The sequence below is a fragment of the Anomalospiza imberbis genome, chromosome 12 (genome assembly GCF_031753505.1).
Source record: "Anomalospiza imberbis isolate Cuckoo-Finch-1a 21T00152 chromosome 12, ASM3175350v1, whole genome shotgun sequence".
NCBI classification, from domain to species: Eukaryota; Metazoa; Chordata; class Aves; order Passeriformes; family Viduidae; genus Anomalospiza; species Anomalospiza imberbis.
Window position 1 is genome coordinate 2,586,437 of NC_089692.1, and position 24,897 is coordinate 2,611,333.

Below are 24,897 nucleotides of genomic sequence, written 5' to 3' on the forward strand. Positions count from 1 at the left end.
GCACTGTCAGCATGGAAAATGCATTCCTGTTGGTTTTCACATCTTGCTTTTTTATTTTTGTCAAGGGTCAGGAGCTCTACTTGGGGTCCAGTTCTTCCACTGCTCTGGGTGGTGCAGCTGTGGCGAGAGCAGATGTTGGCACTTGGGCCTGCTTGAGCAGGGCTGGCACTTGGGCACAGTTCAGAGGCATCTCGTGTTTAGAACATTAACAACTTTTGCAGTGCTTTTCTACCTTCCAAAATCCTGCCCAAAGGCTCACTGTTTTCATCTCCCTTGTGGCTCTCCAGAGGTTTCTCACAGTATGAAGTGTCTGTGGCTGCAGGGTGGCTGTCTGGAGTGTCCTGGGTGAGAGCCACGGGTGCTGCTGGCACTCAGGTTTGGCACAGTGCCCTGGGAAATATTTCACTTAGGTGAAAAATTTAGCTCCAATTGAGACACTTAATTTTTTGGAAATTCTCTAGTGTAAAGAAAAACTAGTAATGTAGGGAAAAATACCTTTGCTATCCAAGGGATTTGGAAAGAAACTTCTGCAGATAAAATCTGAGGTGAAGTATCGTAAAAGCGACCCAACGCCTGGGAAGAATGAGCTCTGACTTCAATGATTTCAGAAGGCTAATTAAATACTTTATTATACATATTATACTATAGCCATATTACACTAACTACCTAACTCGAAAACCCGTGACTCTCTCCTGAGAGTCCCGACACACATGTGGATCCAATTGGTCAATGAATCCAAAACACCATCACCAGTGTCCAATTAAGCAATCACCTTGGGTAAACAATCTCCATACCACATTCCACATGGGCACAAACATGGGAGCAGATAAGAATTGTTTTCTCTTGTTCTGCCTGTACTTCTCCAGGAAAAATCCAGAGAGAGAGAGAATTATGTCTCTCTCTTCAGAGAATGTGAATGCCACAGTGAAGGATTTGGTAGATTTGACTTTTCACAGCTCTGAGCCCACTCCTTGGTGGAAGGAACAAGTGATTTCACTTTCCTGTGGCCCAGCTACCCTGCACAGAATGAGGACAAACTCAGCTCCTGGGACACAAGGTTGGTCTGCCTTGTTGGTTTAGGCTGTGAATTCTCAGGAGCTCTGTGTCTGTGCACAAATGGACCCACCCACAGCCTTGGCCCCTGCTGTCTCTGCTCACCTCTTCCTCTTGCAGGATGAAGAACGACACATCCTGGAAGCATTGTTTTGGAAAACCGCATAGGTTTGGAGTCTAAATCACATTTGACTTGGTAAATAGATCCCCCAAACAAGGTTTTGATCTCAGGTGCACCCTGTGTGCTTTGTCGCTCCTGGGACTGTTTTCTTTGGGATATTGATTCCAGCTGAGGGTTGGCTTGCAGGAAAATCGGAGCAAAGCAGGGCTGGCCATGCCTTGGAGTTTTCTATCTGAGCTACAGTCCTCTGCATTTTCTGTGGTTGTTCCCCCTGCCTGTATTTCTGGAGCTGTGCCCACTCTGGAGTTTGCTCTGTGGGGCTGCAGTGCAGGGGAGCAGGGGAGGCACAGCAGCAGCACTCGGCCGTGCCCTGCGCTCACTCCCTGGCACCTGATGCTGCTCAGCTCACCTTCCCAGCCCTCTCACCTGCCTTGGTCTCTCCTACCTTAACAAAGCACATTGCTTGCCAGACTGGTACAAAATATCTCCCTTTCAGAGTGCTGCTTGTTTGCTTAGAAAAGAAAAATAAATTGTAATTTTGATAACAGGTTATAAAATCATTCCTTAAATAGAAACGTTTATTCTTGCCCTATCAGTAGAAGTGTCTGGCTAAGAGATTTGGAATCAGTCAAATGATTCATATTATGGGTAAATTTTATCACTTCTAGAACAGGGAAGAAAGTAATTTCCATTTCTTTTTTTGCACACTGTGAGCCAATTTGCTTTGAGGTTGATCTATAGGCTAAATTGTGGGGAGTCATGCTGCAGACTGTTTTGATGGAGAAGTATGTGTGGGGACAGTTAAAATGCTTATCCAAATGTTTGAACTCCTTATTCTCTCATACCTCAGTGCTGCATCTGACACATTTATATTTAATCAGTTCTCAGTGTTTTTCCTGCACATTTTTTATTGCCTATTAAGTCATCAGAAAGGGTTTAAACATCATCTGATTATGGCTCTCCTTCTCAACATCTTTACAAAACAGGTGCCCAGATCATAGAATCACAGAAAGGCCTGGGAGGGGACCTGAAACTCATCCCATCCCATCCCTGCCGTGGCAGGAACACCTTCCACTGTCCCAGGCTGCTCCCAGCCCCAGTGTCCAACCTGGCCTTGGGCACTGCCAGGGATCCAGGGGCAGCCACAGCTGCTCTGGGCACCCTGTGCCAGGGCCTGCCCACCCTGCCAGGGAACAATTCCTAATTCCCCATATCCCATCCAGCCCTGCCCTCTGGCACTGGCAGCAATTCCCTGGGTCCTGTCCCTCCAGCCCTTGGCAATTGTCTCTCTCCATCTTTCCTGCAGCTCCTCCAGGCCCTGCAAGGCCACACTGAGCTCAGCCCAAAGCTTCTGCAGTGCAGGTGAGCAATGGCAGCTGTGCCAGCCTTTCCTGCCAGCAGAGCTGCTCCATCCTCTGCTCCTGCTGGTGCCTCCCCTGGGCTCTCTGCAGCAGGCTGACAGATGTTCATGCAGATGTTTGTGTGACAGGGCTGCAGTTTGGGCAGTGCTGCTGTGTGGGTGCTTTGCAGGGCAGTGCAGCCTTTTGCATCAAATCAAGTTATTCAGTGCTAAGAGTTAGCTTTGCTTTTTAATCATCTTCGTTGAAAACCACTGATTTAATTTTTGAAAGTGGCCTGCATGCCAGGCCTCTACTTTGTGTCTGAATTTCCCCCCTGGAGCAGTGGGACGCAGGACTTCACTAAATGAACCTAACAGAGATAGCCCTCATTTCCAGGAACCTTCACAGCACCCTCTCTCCTGGCCCCTGCTGGCTGGGATTCCTCCTTCCATAACAGGTGCTTTTCAGACACTTTTCATTTCAGTTACATGTGTTTGCTGACTATGTCAAATTTTGTTTAAAATGGTCCAAATGTGCTGTTTGCAAGGCAACCACTTTGCTTATATTAGCACTGTGCTTATAGGCACTATTGGCACTATAGGCTTATTGGCACTGTTTGCTCACGGGTCTTAAGTTCAAGTGACAATATCAAGGTAGTAAGGCTCAATAAATGAGCCTCTTTGGGGGAGAGAAAAAAGCACCCAAAATTAAAAACCTCATAGAATTCCATTCAGCTGGTTTCCCCCCTACCATTTAAAATTAATTACACTGCAAACATCTTTTTTGAGGGGGAGAAGAAAAGACTCGGATAGGGGAAAAATTAAAATATTCATCAAGGGCACAGAATTAATAAAAAAAATCAGAGTATATGCAAGATGAGAGCAGGATAAAGTGACAATACGCAGCTGAGGAAAACCAGCTGGTTTTAAAACAGTTTATACAAAATGATAAAGCTGTATGTGCACTACAGCTGTTTTGTTTGTGCATCTGCACAAAGCTTTGATAACAAAACCCAGTTTTGTACTCAGCTGTCCTGGTTACAGCTCTGGCAGCACTCCTGAGCTTCCTTGGGTGCAGCGCACAGTCGGTGTGGGGCAGATCCCAGCGAGGGCAGTCTGCAGGTGGGTGAGACCTGGCAAGCCCGTTGGCAATCAGCTGCCTCTGGGCCAGGGGAGGGGAGAGTCTGGGCAATGCCAAGACCTCTCACTGAATCCCTGGGAATAAAACAGCGATCTCTTGATTCTGTAATAACCAAAGAGTACCCCACTGTGGATTTCCCTTTTCTGTGTGCTCCTGAGGGATGCAGTGTGTCAGCTGCCCTCATCTCCCAGGGGTATTTTCCTGGAAAGAAATGCAATGTGCTACTGCTCAAATGCCTGCCTGGGTGCTGGCATAACAAAGACACCTCACCAGCAAAGAAAGTTGAACCTTTTCATCAATTGCATGTAGAATTCAGAAACAGGAGAGAACAGCCATTTCAGGAATGGCTCTCACACCAGGTAGCTGCTTCTTTATATTTCTAAATCATTACAGTGCAGTCTGTGCTGAGAATAAAAACCTATTTGCCTTTCATTTGTTTATTTTGTCAGTATTTCAGAACTAAATCCAGGAACAGTTCTTTTATTTCAGCATGCTATCAAGTTCTCACACTACTGATAATAAATATTTTAAAAAACTAATTTAGAAAAATAATTATTAAAGCTGTTGTCCTTCATTTGAACAAAAAAGCAAACGCTTTTGGATGTCATAAGCACAGACTTGTAAGTGTTCCTCAAGTGCCAGACTCTAATGTTGATGTCCTTCTTACCAACTCATCAAAGGGACTTGTTCAGTCCTTGTGGTTTTGCTGCCATTCCATTTATTACAAGGGAATCAATGTTCTTTCCAGTGTAATTTGATAATATACAAATGAGTATCACAAGGTCTGTATTTTAAGCAATGGTAAACAATTATGGAAAGCAAAAATATTCTCTGTGCCTCTGTTCCAAAATTTTATACTGCTTATAATTCAGTACATGAACCTTTTAATACAGTGTCAACAAATGGCTTACGAGCCCCTTGAAAGCCAGTCCAGTTTAATAATATTAGATGACAAAAACTCTCATAAAAATTAACTTCAGTATCTTTCCTCATTAGTGAAGGCATGTCAGACAAAGAATCCTGTAATCGCTCTGCAGGAATACTTTATATTTGTTTTTAATCAAGACATTTTAAAAATTAGTTAATTTAGAAGGTTCACTGGTGGCAGTTATTGAATAGCTTTTTAGGCCAGTTTTGTTATATTTCCTCCATTTAGTTGGGTAATTCACCAAACTGTGGAGATACTTCACTGTGTTCAGGGATTTGCAATTTAAGTAATCTGTTTTTATTTGGGACATTTCAGACTTACTGCAAGCTCTTTGATCATCTGGATTTTGTTAGTGATAGTTTTACCATAGCTGCTTTCATGTCTGAAAGAAAAGATCTAAGAAAAAGCCCCTCACAGTCACTGTTTCATTCCTTTCCTCCACCCAGGTGCACCCATGTTACCCATGGAGGAAACCCCAATGTTGCTTTCTTTTAAATGCCATGAATAATTAACTTACCATAACAACTTCATTTAAAGAATTATCTCTATCAGTAAATAGGTTTTTTAATTTCACAGGAGACTGAAACAAATATAGATGCCTAGTTTTGGAAATTTGCATGCCTTTGGAAGTTTGAGATTTTGTCCTGGGAGATGAATTTTCCTTGGTGGCTCCTAGTTGCCTGAACTCTCTTTTAGCAACTCCTCTCTATCCTTTTATTTTCTTTTGACACACTTTTACAGCTTACCATGTCCTGTCACTGATACCAAAACATTATCTTGCCACCAAAACTCTTTTAGTCGGGTAATGTTTATGTCAAATTTCCTTTTTTCTCTGAATTCTCTTTCTCTTCTCCTCTTGCTGTTGTCATGGAGCTTCTTTGTCAGAGAGGCTCCAGGCTGGGGTGCCATGGGGAAGGACTGAAAGCTGCTGGGAGCAATGGGGAGAGGCAGGGTGTGAGAGAATGGAGAATCTCAACCCCACCTAATAAAAAACCTGCTTTTTGTTCCATCAAGCTTCATTCTCCAGTGAAGTGAAAATCCTTTGTTGTTTGGGATAAGTTTAAAAACTCAATTCTCTTTATGAAATATGCTTTTGGTTTTTTGTGGTGGGTTTTTTTTTCTGTTTGTTTGTGGTTTTTGGGGTTTTTTGTGGTTTTTGGTTTGGTTCTTGCTTTTCTGGTTTGTTTGTTTGAGGGTTTTGTTTTGTTTTCCTGGAAAATGCAAATGCTTCCATCAGTCAAAAATGTAGCCCAACAGATCTTTCGATCACTTCTGTCTCTGGTCCTTTGAGTGATTCGCTGCTTCCTCTCTTCTCCTTGAATTATTGACTTAGTACCTAATATACATCCCTTGAAATGCAAATTTCTATATACACAATTTTTATCTCTATAATAATCAAAAGAAATCTTATATTTTTTGGGTCTACTCCATTTCATCCCTTTTATTTCCAATCACTCCTGGTCCAGTCTTCATGACATAATTTATAACATTCTTTTACTTTTGAATTGTGTACTTTTGCATTTGACCCAACAGAGAGAAGTATCACCCTACAGGGACCCAAGCAAGTATAAATTTTCACAACCCCTCTCGTATCTGTAATATTGACAGGGGTTGCCTTTCCAAAGTGAAACTGTGATTCAATTTCTAAAACAAAGTACCTGCTCTTTAAACAGATTTGAGATAAATGAGTCAATAAGAAAGGAATTAAATTAGTGGACCTTGCTCTTCTGTACTAGAATTAACTTTCCTTTTTGGCTAAGTCCAAGGTGATGGAAGTGAGGAGGCACCTGCATTACAGTTTGTGATTTTTGACTGACAGAGAAGGGGCTTGTAGGGATTTGATGGAATATATTAATGTACTGTGTTTTGTGCCACACTGAATTGTTTATCATATTCTTAAATGGATTTCTAAATGTAATACACTAGAAGGGAACTCAGGTTGTTGATAAATGGGAATGACATAACGTACTAAAAATTAAAACTGCAGAGTAATATATAGAAAGCTGAATACACACATCTAAGTGAATTTATAGACTTTTTTTGTTTTTCCTTCAGGAATAGGACAGCAATCTCTACCATTATCTCAAAAGATAGGTGAAGAGAAGATTGGGCTTTTGTCTTTCCACATAAATGACTGTCATTAATTCCTTCCATGTCAAAATTCATCAGCAGCAGCTGTCCAGCCAGGTAGCAGAGGGAGCAGTTCATTCTTTTTAACAACCACTCCTACAGTTAGGGGACATATAAGACATTCTCTAGTTCCTTTTATACTATTTGCAAAAAAAAAAAAAAATCTTTTTTGCTTATTTGTAGGTCCTGTTCTGAGGAAAATGAAGGACCTGCTAGGTGTGCTGGATGATTCTAACTCTTGACCACACTCTTGGGCAGTTGCACATTCCCCTGTGATGGTTGTGGTTTGAAGCCTTGTGGACAATGTGTGGGAGACTCAGACACCACCACGTGTCACCCCCGTGCTGTGGGGTAAGGCAGGGAGCTCAGACCCTCGGTGCATTTACTGACAGTCATGGCTCAGCTCTCGGTGTCAAACACTCACTCTCCTCTACCTCAAAATAAAATTTGGCTCTTGAATTTGGTTCTGTCGTACTGTGCAAACCAAGATCCAAATACTGCACGGAGCCCAACGGACTTGCCTGGTTTTGTGGAAGCTGCTCAGCTCCAGTGATGAGAGGGAAATGTCAGAGTGAGTAAATGGATGCCTGTGTAACAGCCCTAACTGAAACGAAAAGGGAGAACAATAGGAACCATTCCTTGGATTTGAATATCTGCAGTGGTTTAAGAGCTGATTGCAATGTTCATACTATCCATGTGTTTCTTGGGATAAAGGCAAGGAATGCAGGAAGGAACAGCAGGAGAAAGACTTTCAGTGGGATGTCCATGTGCACCTCACCTGCTGCTCTGGCTTTTCTTTCATGCTCAGCAGTCCCACAGAGCTCCATGGAATCTGGAGAACTCCAGTATGAAGCTGAAATCAGGGAATTAATAGATTGATCAAAGTAGGTGTTGAAGCCTGGGAGATGTGAATCGCTGTAGGAAAATTTGGGCTAGTTTCTTGAGTTCAGATATATTGGACTCCACTGTGACTCCAAGTATGAAAAATAATACTCAAAACCTAAATCTGAAATCAGGGTCCTGCAAGGCAGAAATTTTCCCAAAGTGTAGAACCTTTAGGACATAACTGGAGTCAGACATGAGCAGCTTGGAAGATAGTTTGATTTTGAGGAACATAAATAAGGATTAAGGTACAAAAATTTCCTGTCTCCAAAATGGGATTCTCAAGTGGCTCTATGAAGCTAAGAATATGTATAGGAAATCTCTTTTATCATAAGCATATTTCCCTTATGGCACATTTCCTGTATGATCTCTAGAAACAGTTCTATTTTTAGGTGTGTTATTTAAAATGTCTTACTGATGGCACATCTAAACATTGCTAAAAACCTCTCAAGTGCTTTAATAGGAATGATTTTAAAGCATTTGTCTGGCTTAGTTGCAGCTAGAAATAACTGAAATAAGAAGCCATTAGGAAGCTAGTCACACTTCCTTAAAATTGATACTAAGCTGTTCATAACGCATTCTGAACAAAATAACATTTTTTATTTGTTCATTATAGATTGTGCCTTAAGGAGAATGGATTTTATTGCAGTAAACTAAAATAGTTATGCACCAAATAAATACTTGATAAAACAAGGAGGCAGAAGAAGAATTTTAAAGACCTATACACTGTAGAGTGTGAAGCACTGTTCAAGTAACGAGACTGGCTTGGTTGATGTCCGTGAGAAAATCTGAGTGGGAACCTGTAGTTACAAATGTCTAGGTGACGTGGGGGATTCTCAGAGAAATGGAAGTACTGGATTACAAGAAAATGAATATTTGACATGCATTTCGTAGCCACCTTCTATAGTTGTGTTTCAATTCTCAGCTCCCTAAGGTTTGTTATCAGCAGTAATGCAGACATGGCTGCTGGGTGCTGACAAGCCCCTGAACACAAGGTGCATGTCTGAGGAGGCTGGATACACAAAACAAGACAAGCAGTGGCTTTTCCTGATGGCTCAGTGTCATTGCAGCAACAATACGACTCCACTGTGCTTGGTGAAGACTTTAAAACTGAAATTCAGAAATATCGGAGTGCCTTACTGAATTCTGTCGGCAGGTGCTGCTGCCCTAAGAGCTCCTCCAGTAATCTGAGGGTTCTGGTGCTCTTTTCTTCTCTTGCCGGGGTAGCCTCCATGTCTAGCAGTCCTGCCTTTGTGCAAGAAGATGACTGCTCAGCCCAGCCCACACATGGCACATCCCTCTCTCCTTATCCCTCTCTTAGCAGCCTTTAGTGACTCATCGCTTACTTTTGCATAGTCATAGGATTACAACACACCATTTTTTAGAAAACCATCCCAATAATGTTATATTTTAGCCAGCACAGGAAAGTAAGACTCTGCTGGCCAAATTAACTCTGTGCACTGTGGAACCCTGCTGGCAGCAGGGAAGGCTGGGCTGTTGGAGTGCTCCTCCTGAGGAGCTGGACGCTTTAACTGATCCTGAAGGTGTTCCCAGAAAGTGAACAACATGGTACAGGCCATTTACAAAGAACTTTTGTTGTTAGCTAATCCTCCCAGGTGGTAAAACACACTACATGAAGTAGTGCTAGCTCTGCATGAGAATCCTAATTACTGCCCTATTCCTTGCCAGGTAATGGAGTGACAAAATGCAAAGCCCCACAGTGTGCTGTTTTTTGCTTGTTTCCTCAGTCTCCAAAGGACTCTTACATTTAGATATCATTACAGGTGTACACCAAAATTGAGGAACTCCTTCAAAGTTTATAATGTAGACAGTTGTATTTAATTTGAGGTAATTCCAAAGTGGTAGGGCTTTCCTTAATTTCCTTTCCCAGGCTCAGAGGTTACACTTTCCTTTGATAAAGCATTTACCAAGTATTGGGTTTCCTTCCAAATGCAGCATCTGTTTAGACCCAGAGTAGGTGGTGACAGCCACTCATTCCATGCTCACAGTACTTCTATCATGTGGGATGTGGTGCAGCAACCATCCTGCTGTTTCTCTGCTCTAATAAATGAGGAACCTGTGGGTAAATTACAGCTTGTGGTGCGTGATCACGGACACTGTAAACGGCTGCACCGCAGTTGTCTTAGCAACAGCCACGGCCCACAAGCTGAAGAACAGCTTCTTAACTCACAGGCAGATAAAGAGACATTGATGCTTTGTCTCCACATGGAAAAATACATGCACATTGTAATAAGTGTTCTTCTCCCCGTTAGAATTAATTTCTAGGGAAAGCTGGTGATAAATATACATTTTCTCTGTTACTTGACCAGCCTGCATCTTCATGCATTATGGGACACTCCAACCAAGGGGACACGTGCACAGTAAACCTGCAAAAAGCAAAATGCCCTTATGCTACCTGACTGAACAGAAATGTACTCTGTACATAACAAAACCAGCTTGCCAGAGCCCTGCTGAATTGCCCCTCTTGTCCAAGAGAGGACTTGTCAGGACTGGTCTCATTCACCGATGGCTGGCCCAAAGGGAAGACCCCCTAACTGTTCTGGCCTTGGATCAGAGCTGTGTGTATAAAATGAGCTTTTAGAATCCATTCCCTGTGAGTGAGACTCACTGAAATGAAATAATTGATATAGGCACCGAAAGTTGAATTATTCCATTGCTTTCCTAATGCATGTTTTTAAATCCATGGATTGTGTAAGGCTGACAGAATGAATTGAGCTTGGAGCTGTGTGCTGTGCCTGCTACAGCTTTGTGACAAAGCAATGTCTGTTTGCTGTGCTTTTATCCTCGCTGAAAGGACAGTGATTACTCTATCATGATGGGATAATTTTCAAAGATTTTACTGGGGATTATTAGTTTTACTGCTCTAATAAACATATAATTAAACAATGCCTCTGTATTATTGGATCCTAGTCTGCTTTGTACACAATGGATTTACAGCATGTCAGTAAATATTGGAACTGTGATGCAGTAATTAAGATTTACATAAACCTTCTCTGGGAGGAGAATGAGAGACATTTACTAGGAGACTCAGCTGAAGTGCTTGGAAAGTACCTGTTTTGCTCAGTTATAGCAGTATATAAAAGGTATGGTTTTGTTCAAGATTTCAGCCTTAAATATAGCATAGTCAGCACTTTGAGGGGATGGAAGTTCTTCTCCAAGTCAAGGCAGCACTCCCTGACATGAGCCAAGGCAAATGAACATCTCATCTTCAACCTAAGAGATAACCTTGAGGCAGGAGAACATATTTGGGAGCTCTCTTCCTCTCCTTGGCTGTTACTGCTTTACTCATTTTGACATGCCCTGTGTTGCCAAATGCTTTCCACCAAAGCACTGGAGCCGAGATGCTCAAACCTGACATTTGATTAAAACCACAGCATCCTTCATTTGAAGTGGTGGGCTTTTTCATGGGGAATAAAAAGATCCAAAAGGATATTAAATTGTCAATCAAACAGATAGGAATTTAGAAGCCATACTTTATGAAGTAGAGCAGACTTTAGGCTGCTCAGGGAACTAGTGAGTTAAATCCCCAGGGAAAATGCTGTGGCAGATGCTGGGTCCATCAGTGCTGTCACTTTTTAAGCATCACCTCCTAAAGGCACTGGAGCAGCAATTCCCAAAAGTCAGAGGTCAAGCAGGTGAGGCAGAAGGGTGGCTTGGCTGATCAGGAATCTCCTCTTGGAAATTAAGCAAAAGAGGAAGGTATACACCCAGTAAAAGCAAGTTCAGGTCCTGTGGGAAGAACACAGAGATGCTGCTCACCACCACAGAGAGAAAGTCTGTGCAGCCAAAGCTCAGTTGGACTTGAAGTTGCTAGAAATGTGGGGGGCAATAAAAAAGAGTTATTTCCAAATATATTAATGGCAAAGGAAGTTCAGAAATAACATTGTCTTGTTCCAGGATGAGGATGGTCACCTCCCAGACAGGGACAGGGAAAAGGCAGAAGTGTTTATTGTGTTCTTTGCCTCTGTCTTCAACACGGATCAGGGACCAAGGGGGCTCAGTGCCCTGAGCTGCAGGACCATGACTGTGATGGTGATCAACTCCCAGCTGACCCTGAAATCTTGTGAGATCTGCTGCTCCAGCTGGATCCCTACAAATCTATGGGGCCCGATGGGATTCATCCAAGAACCCTCAAAGAGCTGCTGATGTCATTGCAAAACCTTTCTTGATGATTTTTGAGCAGTCTTGGGAATCTGGAGAGGTCCCAGCTGACTGGAAGCTGGTGAATGGTATCCTGATTTTCAAGAAGGGCAAGAAGGACCCTGGACTGACATAGACTTGTCAGTGTCACTTCAGGGCCTGGTAACATCATGGAAAACATGATTCTGGGAGGTGTTGAGGGTCTGCCAGGAGCACGCAGTCATCGGTCACAGCTGTCAGACCTGATCTCCTGCAGCAGGGGAACCCACCTGGCTGATCAAGGGAAGCACTTGATGGAATCTTTTTGGACTTCAGCAAGGTTCTGATACCATCTCTGCCAGGGTCCTTCTGGACAAAATGTCCAGGCCACAGCTGGATAAACACATCGTGGGACGGGTGAGCAGCTGGCTCACGGGTCGGGCACAAAGGGTGACAGTGGCTGGGTGACATCAGACTGGGGGCCTGTGACCGCTGGGGTTCTGCAGGGCTCCATCCTCAGCCCTGTGCTCAACATCTCCACTCATGACCTGGACCCAGGACTCAAAGGAACCCTCAGGAAGTTTGCTGATGACACTGAATTAGGAGGAGCTGTTGCCTCCTTTGAGGGCAGAGAGGCCCTGCAGAGAGACCCAGACAAATGGGAGAGAAGGGCAGTCCCCAGCCATGTGAGGTTTGGCTCAGGCAAGGGCTGGATTCTGCCCCTGGGACGGGGCAGCCCTGGCTCTGCGGTGCACTGGGCACTGAGAGGCTGGAGAGCAGCTGCAGGAAGGGACCTGGGGCTGCTGCTCGTGGCCAGCTGGAGCTGAGCCAGCAGTGCCCTGGCAGCCAGGAGGGACATCCCTGTCCTGGGCCATCAGGCCCAGCACTGCCAGGCCAGGGAGGGGATTGCTCTGCTCTGCTCTGGGCTGGGGCGGCCTCGCCTTCAGTGCTGGGGCAGTTTGGGCCATCACAGCATAAGGAGGACATGAGGCCATTGGAGAGTGCCCAGAGGAGGCCACGAGGATGAGGAAGGGTCTGGAGGGGAAGCCCTCAATGAGGAGCAGCCCAGGGCTCCTCAGGGAGTGGTGGAGCTGTGCCAGGGCAGGGTCAGGCTGGAGATCAGGGAAAGGTTCTGCTTCCCCCAGAGGGTGCTGGGCACTGCCCAGGCTCCCCAGGGAACGGGCACGGCCCCGAGGCTGCCGGAGCTCCAGGAGTGTTCGGACACCACTCCCAGGGATGCCCAGGGTGGGATTGTTGGGGTGTCTGTGCAGGGCCAGGAGCTGCACTGGATGGTTCTGATGGGTCCCTCCCAGCTCAGCCTATTCCGTGATTCTGTGAATGTTGTGTGAAACGTGGAAAATGCAGCTCTTGACAGACCTAACATGTCCAGGCTCATTTGTGTTAAGCACTAATCAGCCTGGCACAGTCAGCTTCCTTAGCTGGAGAAAACACCCTCGTGGTGCACGGGGTGTGTGCACGTTGCAGTGTCATTGAGTATTTCACACAATGTCACATAAGCTTCTCTGGAGAAAGGTTAGAAGAATGGGTCCCAGCAATATAAAATGGTGAAGACAACCTTCATCAGGGCATTGTTTATCATGCAGCTGTAATGATTCTCCCTTTGGGGCCGCTTGGGGGGGTGGCTGAACTCCAAATACTTTGCAGGGAGAAGATTCAGAGGTGCCACACTGATTCCCACTGGAGAGCCCCCACGAGGCTGAAGGACACTGAGTTAGGATGGGAGTAGGGCAGAGGGAAGAGTGAGATTTGTGTTTCCAGTCACAGCACTGGCAGCAAGCAGCTGCAGTGTCTGCACCACCGAGCCACCCTCCCTGCTGTGTCACTGCAGGCACAGGGCACACTTTTGTTTTAAAACCAAGTTGGCTTATGTGGAGAGAAGACTTATACAAGTGTATAGGTCCATGTGTGTTTTCCTGCCTCTCATAGCTGTTGAACTCACTAGTCAGGATCAGGCAAAAGGAGCAGGAGGGCTCTCAGCAAGGATTACCACCCTTAGCAGCTTGATGGAGTTGGCAGCTGGGTAAGAAACCCAGCAAAAGCCTCTGTTCAGGGAGGGGGTCACGGTGAGCTCTCGTGCCAGGTAGTGTGCAAGAATTTGCAAGACAAAACTACTTAAAAAATGTCCCAACTGCTAGAAAAGCTTCAGCCTGAGCAGCTCAGTTTTTCAGTCAATGAAGACACACAGATCTGTAGGAGACAAGGGTTTCATTATGCTGATGCTCACAAAACTGCTCCGGTCACCAAAGGCCAGGCTGAACAGACCAAGTGACAGAGAGGAAATTGTGTATTCAAGGAAATTATATTGCTTTAATTACAATATTATCTTTGGAGATTTTTGTTTTTAATAAGACATAAGCACCAGGGATCTTTGAATTTACCTTTGGAATCAAATGCTCTCCAGAAAGACATCATTGTCTATATGCAAGGTCTTAACGATGTTTTCTCAGTGATCCCTTAGTGCTGTTCATGGGAGTGAAATCACAACTATTTGTCAGGTTTTCCGGAATCAAGAATCTAAAATTGGATTTTGAATTGATGGCTGCTAATTGTTGTGTACAGCTTAGTTATGTTTCTTTGATGACAGATAGGTATGCTCTCATTTCTGAGGTACCACCTCTCCCTGATAGTGGGTTCAGTATCAAACCTGTGAGACAGAAATTATTCTGGTAGGAGGAAAATGAGACTTAGAGTAAATATTGGGGAACATTAGACAGCACCTAGATTTATTTAATTTTGATTTCTGGATTGTGCTGCAGAAACACCTACCCAACTAACTAGGCTTTTTCTTAAAGTAATTTGTGTTCTCTGTCAAACATTAACGTCAGCATTATAAGATAATTTAACTCTCATTTTTATCAAATTAAGGTACTTCAAATTTTTTATAGGTCATGCTTTTCAAAATCCACAGAACAAATGATGTAAGTACTGTATTATGCTAAAAATGTGAGCTTCATACTAATTATACTATAGATTCAGTCCTTGAAGTTTTGCCATAGTTCCTTCTATAATACTGCTCTCCTGGGAACTGAATCATTTGGCACCTGATTGCACTAATTAACATTGAACTTTAGAACCTTTAATACAGTGAAAATTCAAATATTTAACATGCACTGATATTTACAGGATGAAAAAGTGGAATTTACACAGAAATGTGATATCCAATTTCTTTCTATAATAATGCCAATAACTTAGAGTTAACCCTTATTAATATTTAGAGCAGCAGTAAATGTAAGCAGCTGTCACTGGGATGTTATGATTATGATCAATAATACCTTGGCCCTAGGTGAATTTTTGTGCTCCTGTTCATTCTTTGTGTAACTTGACATGGGAGGGAAGGGAGCACTAATGAACCACTTCATAAATATCCAAAATGCTTACCTACTTCAGGGGTTTTGAAAGGGACATTATTGTAATGTCTAAATATAGCAACACTTTCCCACCCTTTCAATGGAGAGAATATACAGAATATATGTTCAATATAGAGAAAAAAAATAGATTTCAATATAGAGAAAAAAATATATTTCAATATAGAGAATATATAGAACTCTCTCAGTACAGAGAATTATATTCTATTTCTTATTTCCTAATAAGAATGAAAGAAACACTTCTGATGTTTCATGGCATGCAGAACTGTGAACTTCCTAATCAGTGGGGTATTTTCAAGCACAGAGTCTATGCAGGAAACATGAGTTGTGTTTACACCAAGCTATTTGGCACTCAGCTGCCATCTCCATTACAAATTTACTTTTTGATGTTTGGATGGAAGTGTTATTTTGCTTTATGAGCCCCATTTAAGGGAGAGTACTCTGACAGAGGCCGAAGCAGACACTTGGTGTCAGGGGGAAAAACAGAGAGGAGTTTGTGTTCCTCAATCTGGAGCACAGAGAAAGACATTCCCAAATGTCTGGCCCATAACCAGCGATTTAGATAAAATTCTTCTGACCAATTTTCGTTATTTTGTCAACAAAATAGTCTTTTACTCACTTTTCTGAAAGGTCCAGGTCTCTTAATTCTCCCTAAAAGGAATGTAAATGCTTTTGTCTATGATGAGCATGTCTTTGGGTACCAGTTCTTTCTCCAGCACACATAAACACCAACTTTTGAGTTCTTTTTGAAGTCACTAAGTATGCTACTAGGGATGATACCTATCTTAATGATTTTCTTGCTTAATCATCTGGACTAGCTATTTGCAGGAGGCTTCACTGTTACAGTTTTTTTCAAACCTGACCTCTGTTTGTACTTGGCTCTGTCCTTGTCTTACTAAATCACTGGAATGGCCCCAGATCTTTTCTGTATATTGCATGACCCATTTCAGTGGGTCACCAGTTGCTTACAAAACAGCCTCAGTAATTTGTGAAGATCTGTTTGTTGCATAAACCCAAACTTGTCTTTCCCCAGAATTGCTGCCATCAGCATTACTTCTAGGTAAAGCCATGAACATCTGACTTTTTTCCTCATAAAAAATTATTTGGTATTTACAATAGGATCATTTTTTCCAAGACATACCTCTTTGAAGCTAATTCAAGGATTTGCATATGTAATAGCTGACCCATTCTAATGACCCAAGTATTTCAGATGACTGCTTCATTTAAAATTTGCCAAACCCTGGAAATACAGAGGGAGGGTTCCTCCATCTGTGCCCACTGCTGTTCTGCAGCCTCTTTTACACTGGTTATGGGAGTGGTGCGTGACCAGCCCAAAGTGGCCTGACTGCAGTGCCCACTCTGCCTGATGGCAGTGGGGACAGTCACCCTCACAGAACTTCAGCTCCCTGCCTCCACACAAAGGCAAGAGCTCTTTTTTACCTCAGAGAGGTGAAGAGGGTGTCTTGCAGGTTGACAGGAGCTTGGTCATTGTGCTTCAGTTGTAAGGATCAGACAGGAACAGAACTTTTACAGCAGGAATTAGAGAAAAAATTATCTCGTGGGAATATGATCTAAATGTATCCTGGTTACTCATGCCTTCTGTCTCCCTGAGCAAGCAATGCTGGCAATCCAAATGAAATGCAAGGTGCCATCAGTCCTTAGCTCAAAACTCAAGAACCCAAGAGAGAAGCTCAAGAACCCAGGAGAGAACCTGCTACAACTCCTGAGCACGGGAGGAGTAGGGCTGGGCAGCACCCCAGATTCTGAGCACAGCTCAACCAGACCTTACATGGAGAAAAGTCCTTGCCCTGGGCATGAGCTGAACAAGTACATGTTTAGTTCAACATCCCAAACACTTGAAAGTAATTGCTAACGTGGCATGGATGCTGCAGACGTAGAGCTGCTTCTGGAATAAATCTTCAAGAGAAAAGTAACAGAAAACTGATGGCATTTAATGAGTGAGCTGTGCCAGGCAGCCTGTGAAACTGTTTGTCTGCTGTGCACATACAGCCCTACCCCAATCACTTCTTCACCAAAGATGTTCATAGATGTGCTCTTCCCACATTCCCAGTTATAGTATAGTCATTGACATAATGATGAAGGAAATCAGGCATTGAAAGCCCTTCAGCTGCCAAGGGCAGTTCTGTTGGTTTTTTCAAAAAATCGATTTCTTAAGAAATATTTGTGCTGTTTCACAGCAAAAAAAGAGTTGAACAGCTAATCAAACAAGTGTCCTGCAGCAGACTGTGCAGTGGTGAGGCTTTAGGAACCACGAGGTGCTGGCACTCTCACCAGAGGTAGCACCACCATGCTTTCTGCTCTTGCTTCATCTGGAATTTTTGCAGGACTTCTGTTTTTAGCACTAGTGATAAGGAGCAAAAATGCTAAATCACAGGCATTTTAAAATGTATATAAGGTTCAAATTCAGCATTTAAGCATGGTAACTATGCATTACTGACTTCCTGCTGTCTCCTGAAAAATCTGGAGCATCTGCCTATAGTTATTCACGTATTTGATGCTCTATCACTTTGTTCTCCTTTGGCTCCCCCAAACTAGATTAATTGGATGGCTCTAAAGCATTTGGGGAGTATTTTGGCTTTTGAAAATGTTCTCCTTTTCAGGCTGCTTTCCAACCTTTTCTCCCCTGCTTAATGACCCATTAAAAAATACAAATGAATTTCTTAGACTAGATTTACATAAGATCATTAGAATATTCCAACTCCTTTACTTTAAAATATTCATGGCAGTCTCACATTGTTGGCTTCACAAAACCAATTTCAGGCAAACCTCCCATCAGCTTCACTGAAGGACAGCAGGGTAGAGCTATAATTGTCAAAAACTTGCAGGCTTCAGCTTCAGTGGCCGTTCTTCACATCAAGCACCAATCCTGACAGTGCTTCACTGCACATTCTGCTCCCTCTGTGGAGTTGGGGAAGGGCAGGTTAGATGCTTTTTATTGGAGAAAACATTTTGGAGAAAAAATTACAAGAACTTGGTGACTTAAATCTCAACCTATGAAGACTTTTCTGTATAATCACCTGCATGTAAAACTTCACTCAATTTGCAGCTTGAAAAACAAAGCATTGAATTAAAAATTTTGTTCAAATTTGTGGCTTACTGGTCTATTTTACCACTTGCCTTGTACAATTTTAGAATGGAAAGCGATGCTGTCCTGTGAAAGGGTAACTTGATTTGTCCACAGAGACAGTATTCCTATTCCACTACTCCTGGCTTCATGAACAACCCAAGATGCAAGGAAAAGTCTCCAGAGAACAGTATGATGTAAAATGTCCCATCATTTAAAAAATTTATTGCTGAAGAAACTGTACTTGCATATATTTTTAAAATGGAAATGAATAATTTAAGGCTGTTTAAAATATATGAATGGAACTTTAATTAATCTGGTTTTTGTGTACATTGCTTGGCAAATAAAATATGTCTCAAGGGACTCTGTTTTGTTAACAATACCCACTTCCCCTTTCTTTTTTTACTATCCCAGAAGCAATTTTTGAAGAGCTTTCCATAGCATTTCCACACAGCTGGAGCCTTGCCTTCGTCCTGCCCCCAGCCCTGTGCATCTCAAAGCACGCAGGCACTGCTGGCTGTGCAAAGGCAGGTGGAGGAGCGACCTGCCTGGAACACGGCAATGCAGGGAGGGCACGGGCACCCAGCCCTGCCAGGGCTGTCCCAGGCTGTCACTCTGCAGCTAATGGTGGCAGCTGGGAGTGGGCAGTGACCAAAAGAGTCTCCTCAAGCACAGCCTGAGGAGTAACTGGCTGCAAAATGGGCAGATTTGGAAATGATGCAAATCTGTGTGTGTGTGGTTTTTCTAGGGGAGCGTGCTGTAAACTCTGCCCTAGGTAGTTGACAAAACGTATTTTAATGTGTTTGGTAATGAATGATAGCTTGAGAAGAGATTGGTCAGCCTTCTCAACCTCCTGTCTGGCTTTTAGGGGTGTAGATATTAGGGCTGAACTTGCCTTACAAGGTCAATTGAGTGCAGGTGCTGCCCTCAAACTCAGCTGCAACAGTTTTCTTTCTGCAGAAAGAATTAAATACCATTTGAGTCAGAATGTGTGGCTGACAGGGATTTGAAAAATTCAGGCTGAACCTTCTGTTGTGTTTAATTTGATACCAGGACAGGATCTTAGGTCATCTGTATTCCAGGTGAATGCCACACCTGGGAGGCCAGAGAGCCTTCTGGCTGTCTCTCCTCCTTAAGTTGTCATTTGGGGTCGAATAAAAAAAACTGGGTTTTTTCCAGTGTTTGTGGTGAGTGAAAGCAACAGCTTACCTCCTCTAGTTTTATTTCCTGTAGTAATTAAAATTAGGACAAAACTTGGCTAAAAACTTAAAATTCTTCTATGGTACAAAAGCTGAATTTTGGTTTGTCTTCACAGAAACCATGGGGAGGCCCAGTGTCCCTTTGCCTCACAAGGCATTATGGATTTCAGCATGTTAACATTCAGCACTCCTGTGCTTGTGCAGAGCTTGGGAGCCCTGCATGGGGTGACAGTGACAGGGCAGGGCTGGCAGGGCAGGGAGGGTGGGAGCCCCAGTGCCGTGGGCAGCAGGGGCTGCAGCAGTTGAGGACAAAGCCCAGTTTTGTTCCTCTCCCTGGAAATCTTGAGCACAATCCTATCTCTGGTTCCTCTAAACAGCTCACAGTTTTTTTTCTGTGTGAATGGAGAGCAGCAGGATGGAAATACTGTTTTATGCTTTTGATAAATTGCTCTGTTTCTCCTCTCCTTGGATTAAGCAGTGCAGTGAATTCAGCTCTCTCACAGACAGCCCCATACTGAGAGATATCTGTTCCATTCTATCCTAGCAACTCAAAGGCAGGGGTATTTTCATATACCCTTAAATTTAATTTTCCATCTGCCTGGTATTTGGGCTCATCTCTATCCTCATTTTAAGGACATCATTCAAGAACCTCCACATTTTGCACATTGCAACTTTCTTTTGGAAACCAGGCGGAAGAGGTAGGGTAGGAAAATGCTGGAGTTACAGGTACCACCAAGGATTCAAAATCCTAAACTTAATGGATTACACTACACTTGACAGTGACAGTGTTCCTGCTCTATAGTTAATTAAAGGTAACATTAGAGCCTTAGAAACTAATTTGGGTAATTTTTGAAGTACTATTATTTAGCTGCATAATTTTGATAGTATCTGATGAATAAGGCTATAAGATCAGCTGAGTGCAATTGTCACTATAAATGACAGTAGAAGAGGTATTTTTGATGCCATCTGCATATAAGCTGGTATTAAGGTGAAAGCAAAAATAAGCTTATCTATAGACCACTAGGTAGGAAATTATTAACTGTCAATCATGTGTCCCAGGCTGATGCTCAGACACCCCATCTTCTGTTGCTGTTTGCACAAAGTCTGACTTGTTATTGATTTATTTAGCATTTGGATATTAGCAAACACGTGTGTCTGGAAGAAGTGGTCCAAAAGGTAAACACAGAACACAGAGATTTTTATAGATGACACTGGGCAGGCAAATGGTCTTGTCTAACAGAGCCTGCCTGACTGACACTGCAGATCTGACATCAAACCATATGGTAGGACTGTTGAGTTTTTGTTATGAATAAATAAATAATCTCCTTTCAGAAGCAATATTTTCTAGCATCAAGCCAGAAGGAACATTTTGTTATAAAGCTGGTTAACTTGTACAATGTGTCCTGCACTCCGAAAAACACACAACCAATTCTTTGTATCAAACTGGGTTTGACATGTGGAGCATGTCAAATATTTGGCATCATTTGGTGGTTTACCCATTTTAATATTAGAAGTTACAACTATTTAGGGAACTTAAACAGTAAGCTACTAGAAGGCAAACATCCATCTGGGAGGACAGTTGAAAAAACAAAATTATGCATTTATAATATTATTTAATAAAAATTAATTCTAAGCCAAGTGTGACAATTGCCAACATCTCATCCTCCCATGTAGCACTGACTTGTAAACTCTAATCACATCTGCTGTATTAGTATTTGTAATAACTATGCTTGTGATAAACGATCACATCAAATTTTAATAGCTGTCCTAATGTTCACAAGAACAATTGCATAATGAGGTTACCTTCTCTTAAATTAATTGTGTGAAAATGTTGCATGCAGCACATGGCCAAAAGCTCCTGGCAGAACAACTTTCTAAACAACTACTCACAGAAAAAGATCCCTAGTGAAAGAGGTAGGGATGATGAGCAAGGTGTATTCCAGCACGCTTCCAGGCAGCAGCTTAGTTAGAGGTTATGTACTACAGCTGAGTTTACATGGCCTTTGTCAAAAACAGAGCAAATCGATAGCAAAATCAAATCAGAATAACAAAAAATATAATTTCTCCTAATCTTCTGGATACTCAAAGCCCCCTTCTTGCACTGTCAGAACCTTTTTGCACTATATGATCTCTCTATATCATTAATGCTTCAATTTCTAAAATAAAATCATACCTGAAATATATCACAGGACCAAAAATCGTAACTGAAATAAATCACAGGACCATGTTTTCAGGAAAGTCTCTGAATTTGCTAAGTTTTTCATGTATCATTAATGAAAGTAGGATGGGAGTCTCTCCTATGAAGTGACATTCCACCTGCACTGAGCACAGGGGTTGGGATTGCACAGGATTCACTGGCATGTCAGGATGGCTTTAGAAAATGTGCTTGTCACCATATACTGACCAGTGTGACCTTCATGTGCATTTTACTTCCAACTAATACAGGATTCACTTACTCTTGCTGTTGTTTGATTTTCTGTAACATACAAAATTTGCAACCACATTTCCTAAGTATTTAAGCTCAATTCTTTCTGGGCCATTTTAGCCCTTGTCAGAGACCCTGGGAATGTGCAGAAAGGCCCTTTTGGACTGTCCAACAGCCAGGCTGAGGCTCGGGTGGGACCTTCCCCAGCACCACCCCCTGCCTGAGGATCCTGCCTCAGCCTTGGTGCAGAGCAAATGAGCAGGGACAGCTGGGTGCACTCCGTGGGGCAGGTCCTGATCCCTGTTGGACCAGTTTATATCAGGTTATTCATACTGGTCTAAAAGAGATTCCAATCTGCTGCATGATCTACTCCGTGCAGTGCCAGAAGCTGCCTTACCCAATAATTTGGGTCCTGCTATTTTTGTCACAGAGAATCTGTACAGATGATGTGGTTTTAGTTTGGCAATTCAGTCCTGTGTTATTTAGGGGCTGCAGTAATACTTTGACAAAGTGCAGGAACAAAGATCAACAGCTGATGCTTGAACCCTGCAGTGAACCCACTTTCTATAATCCTGGAAATATGTGTTTCTTTATGGTGCCACATTCAGGAAAGCCAGCCAAACCAGGACTTGGGCTGAAAAAGAAATGATCAGGTAGACAGAAAAGGAAATCATCTTGGGTTTCCTGGGCTTTCAAAGCATACTCTAAAATGCTGGGAAACAGTCAATGTTGCATTTTTCTGGTGTAGGTCAAATATAATAACTAAATACAATATAAAATATTATATGTCTTATATGGATTCTTCAAATGTATACCTGGGTCAAGATGGGAAAACTGTTAAGGCAGGATTGACTTAAAAGCTGCACAGTAGCAAGAAGGATTCCTCCAATGAGCAAAGGAGGACAGAGCAGGACATTCAGGATGGCAAATAGCAGTTCTTGCCTGTTGGCTGCCTGTGGATGGGGCCAGGCATGGCACTGCCACTCATCCCCTGTCCAGGACACTGCCACAAGTCTGTGTGGTGGCACCTGAGCAAATGAAGGGGGTTATAATTTATCAACCTGCTGATTAAATCCATTCAGCTCCAAGGACTTCAGGCACAAAAGACCCCTTGCTTTTTCTCTAGAGTCTGATTTGTGAATGTGTGCGTGCACATACAAATCACAGGCACACAGACACACACATGGCTTTCACGCTCATGGATTAATATGTTGCAGTGAATTGTGTAGCCTGCTGGTAAGTCTGTTTATCATCAGTTTCCCTGAGACCCCACTCCTCTCTTGAGGACTTATTTTTACTTTCCAAACCACTGAACTGTTCTGACTAACCAACCTCATTTAAATTAATCTGACAGATGTGAAAATTTCTTGCTTTTTGCAGCCCCAAACCCAGCTCAGTTGTGCCAGAGCAGCTTATTTATACATTTAAAATGCTATGAAAAACCCCACTGGTATCCTAGAGCAGGGCAAGCTGGCACACCTGATGTCCTTGGGGTGGTCCCTTTGGCATGCCTCCACTGAGCCCAATAAAAAACTGGCTCTGGCCAGGCTTGCTCTTTCACCTCAGCTCCAGTCTGGCACAGGGATGGCCAACACAGGAATGTTCTTTGTAGATTAATGCATCAGCAAGCAGCCTGGGCGGCCAGTTTTGGGGCACAATAGAGTAATTTATAATTCCTGGCCCTGCTCCTGTAGCTGATGAGGGAGTGCAGAGATATTCCAAGGCTTGGGCTACTTTTCAGATGGAGTGGTCAAATGGAAAAGGACCAGATGCACTGGTGGGGAATATTGGAGGCTTAAAACAATAGAGACTATTGCTCTGGAAGAATTAGAAAGGAGAAGAAGGTACAGAGAAAATATCAGAAGGGGGAGGCAATGGCCTGATATCAATAGGGTGAACTTGTAGGGGTTTACATGCTCTTTTGACAAAGCCTGTCCCTGTGGCAAGGTTTGCTGTGGAGAAGGGCAACATTCTGTTGCTAACAGCCAAGGAAGTCCCTACTTACTCCTGTCTGCAGCTTGGTGATGCCAAAAATCCCAGAATTAAATTCTGTTGCATTACTTATCAAGCAGGCCCTTATTGGAATTTCCCAGTTGGGAGTGCTGGCCCTGTGCCAGCTGGCAGCAGCTCTGTTTTCTTTGGGAAGGGATGGGAAATGATCGATCAGCACTGAAAGCCTTTGCCCGCACTTCAGGATTGTTACATCTTCGGGAGTGCAGTCCTGCTAATTGAGCTGCCTCGTGCTTGTTTGTACATGAATGCAGAGTGCCTAAACAAAATACTGAATATTTTTGGGTTTTGGCATCCTCCACAGATGGACTGAGGGAGGTTTGTGATGCACAAGCATCAGGACTAAAATGAAGAGAAAGCATGATATCAGCACTATCATCAGTCATCTGATGAAGGTTTTTAGAATTGACTGTTCACTTCCGATCTGAGCTTTTCTGTGTCCTAAGCTTGGACTGACTCTCAGGTCTTTGACTAAGAGATGCAAAGAAATTGTCTTCAACGAGAGCAGAGGGTCATATGTGAGCACCCTTCTATAAGGAGATCAAAAGGCAAATCTCTGTCACCAACCCTGTCCCTTTACTAGCAACAATGCCACTTGTTCAGCAGAACACACACCTGATTGCAGCAGTTTAAAAAGAAACCAAAAAAATTCCCTCTTCCTCTTCCCCAGCTATTTTTAAAAATCTGCTTGTATTGCTTAATTTGTGGGGAAAACAAAAAGAGAGTTAAAAAAAGCAGCCCAACTAGACATTCTAAGCATGGAGAGTTTTAAAGAATAGTTCTAAATTTAGCAGCTAAACTACAAGATCTCACAAGGCAGCGCTGGGAACTGCAGTGACATGGTGCTCATCTTCACTTATTCCTCAGCTTCAGAGAAGAACAGATGCAAAATAATCTGGTTATCATAAACAACCAGTTCATGATGGAGAATTTGTGTCTTTCTCTACCCATATGGTTCAAGAAAATATTGTATAATCTGAAAATATTTAAAAAAAAAGATTAACAAATCCTCAGGAGCACATGATGGCTTTGTGCTGGCACTACAAAACTGGAATTGT

At 42.9% G+C, this 24,897-nt stretch overlaps 1 protein-coding gene and 1 long non-coding RNA gene across 3 annotated transcripts in view; one reads left to right on the forward strand and one right to left on the reverse strand.

Moving 5' to 3' along the window:
• Window positions 1-7,421, forward strand: part of LOC137481039 (uncharacterized) — a 115,118-nt gene extending 107,697 nt beyond the window's left edge. The window contains exon 2 of the long non-coding RNA XR_011003265.1: window positions 6,896-7,421. This is a non-coding gene — a long non-coding RNA (uncharacterized lncRNA). The remainder of the gene's footprint in view (window positions 1-6,895) is intronic.
• CHST8 (carbohydrate sulfotransferase 8) overlaps window positions 1-24,897 on the reverse strand; it is a 142,380-nt gene that overhangs the window by 85,668 nt on the left and 31,815 nt on the right. The window lies entirely within an intron of this gene.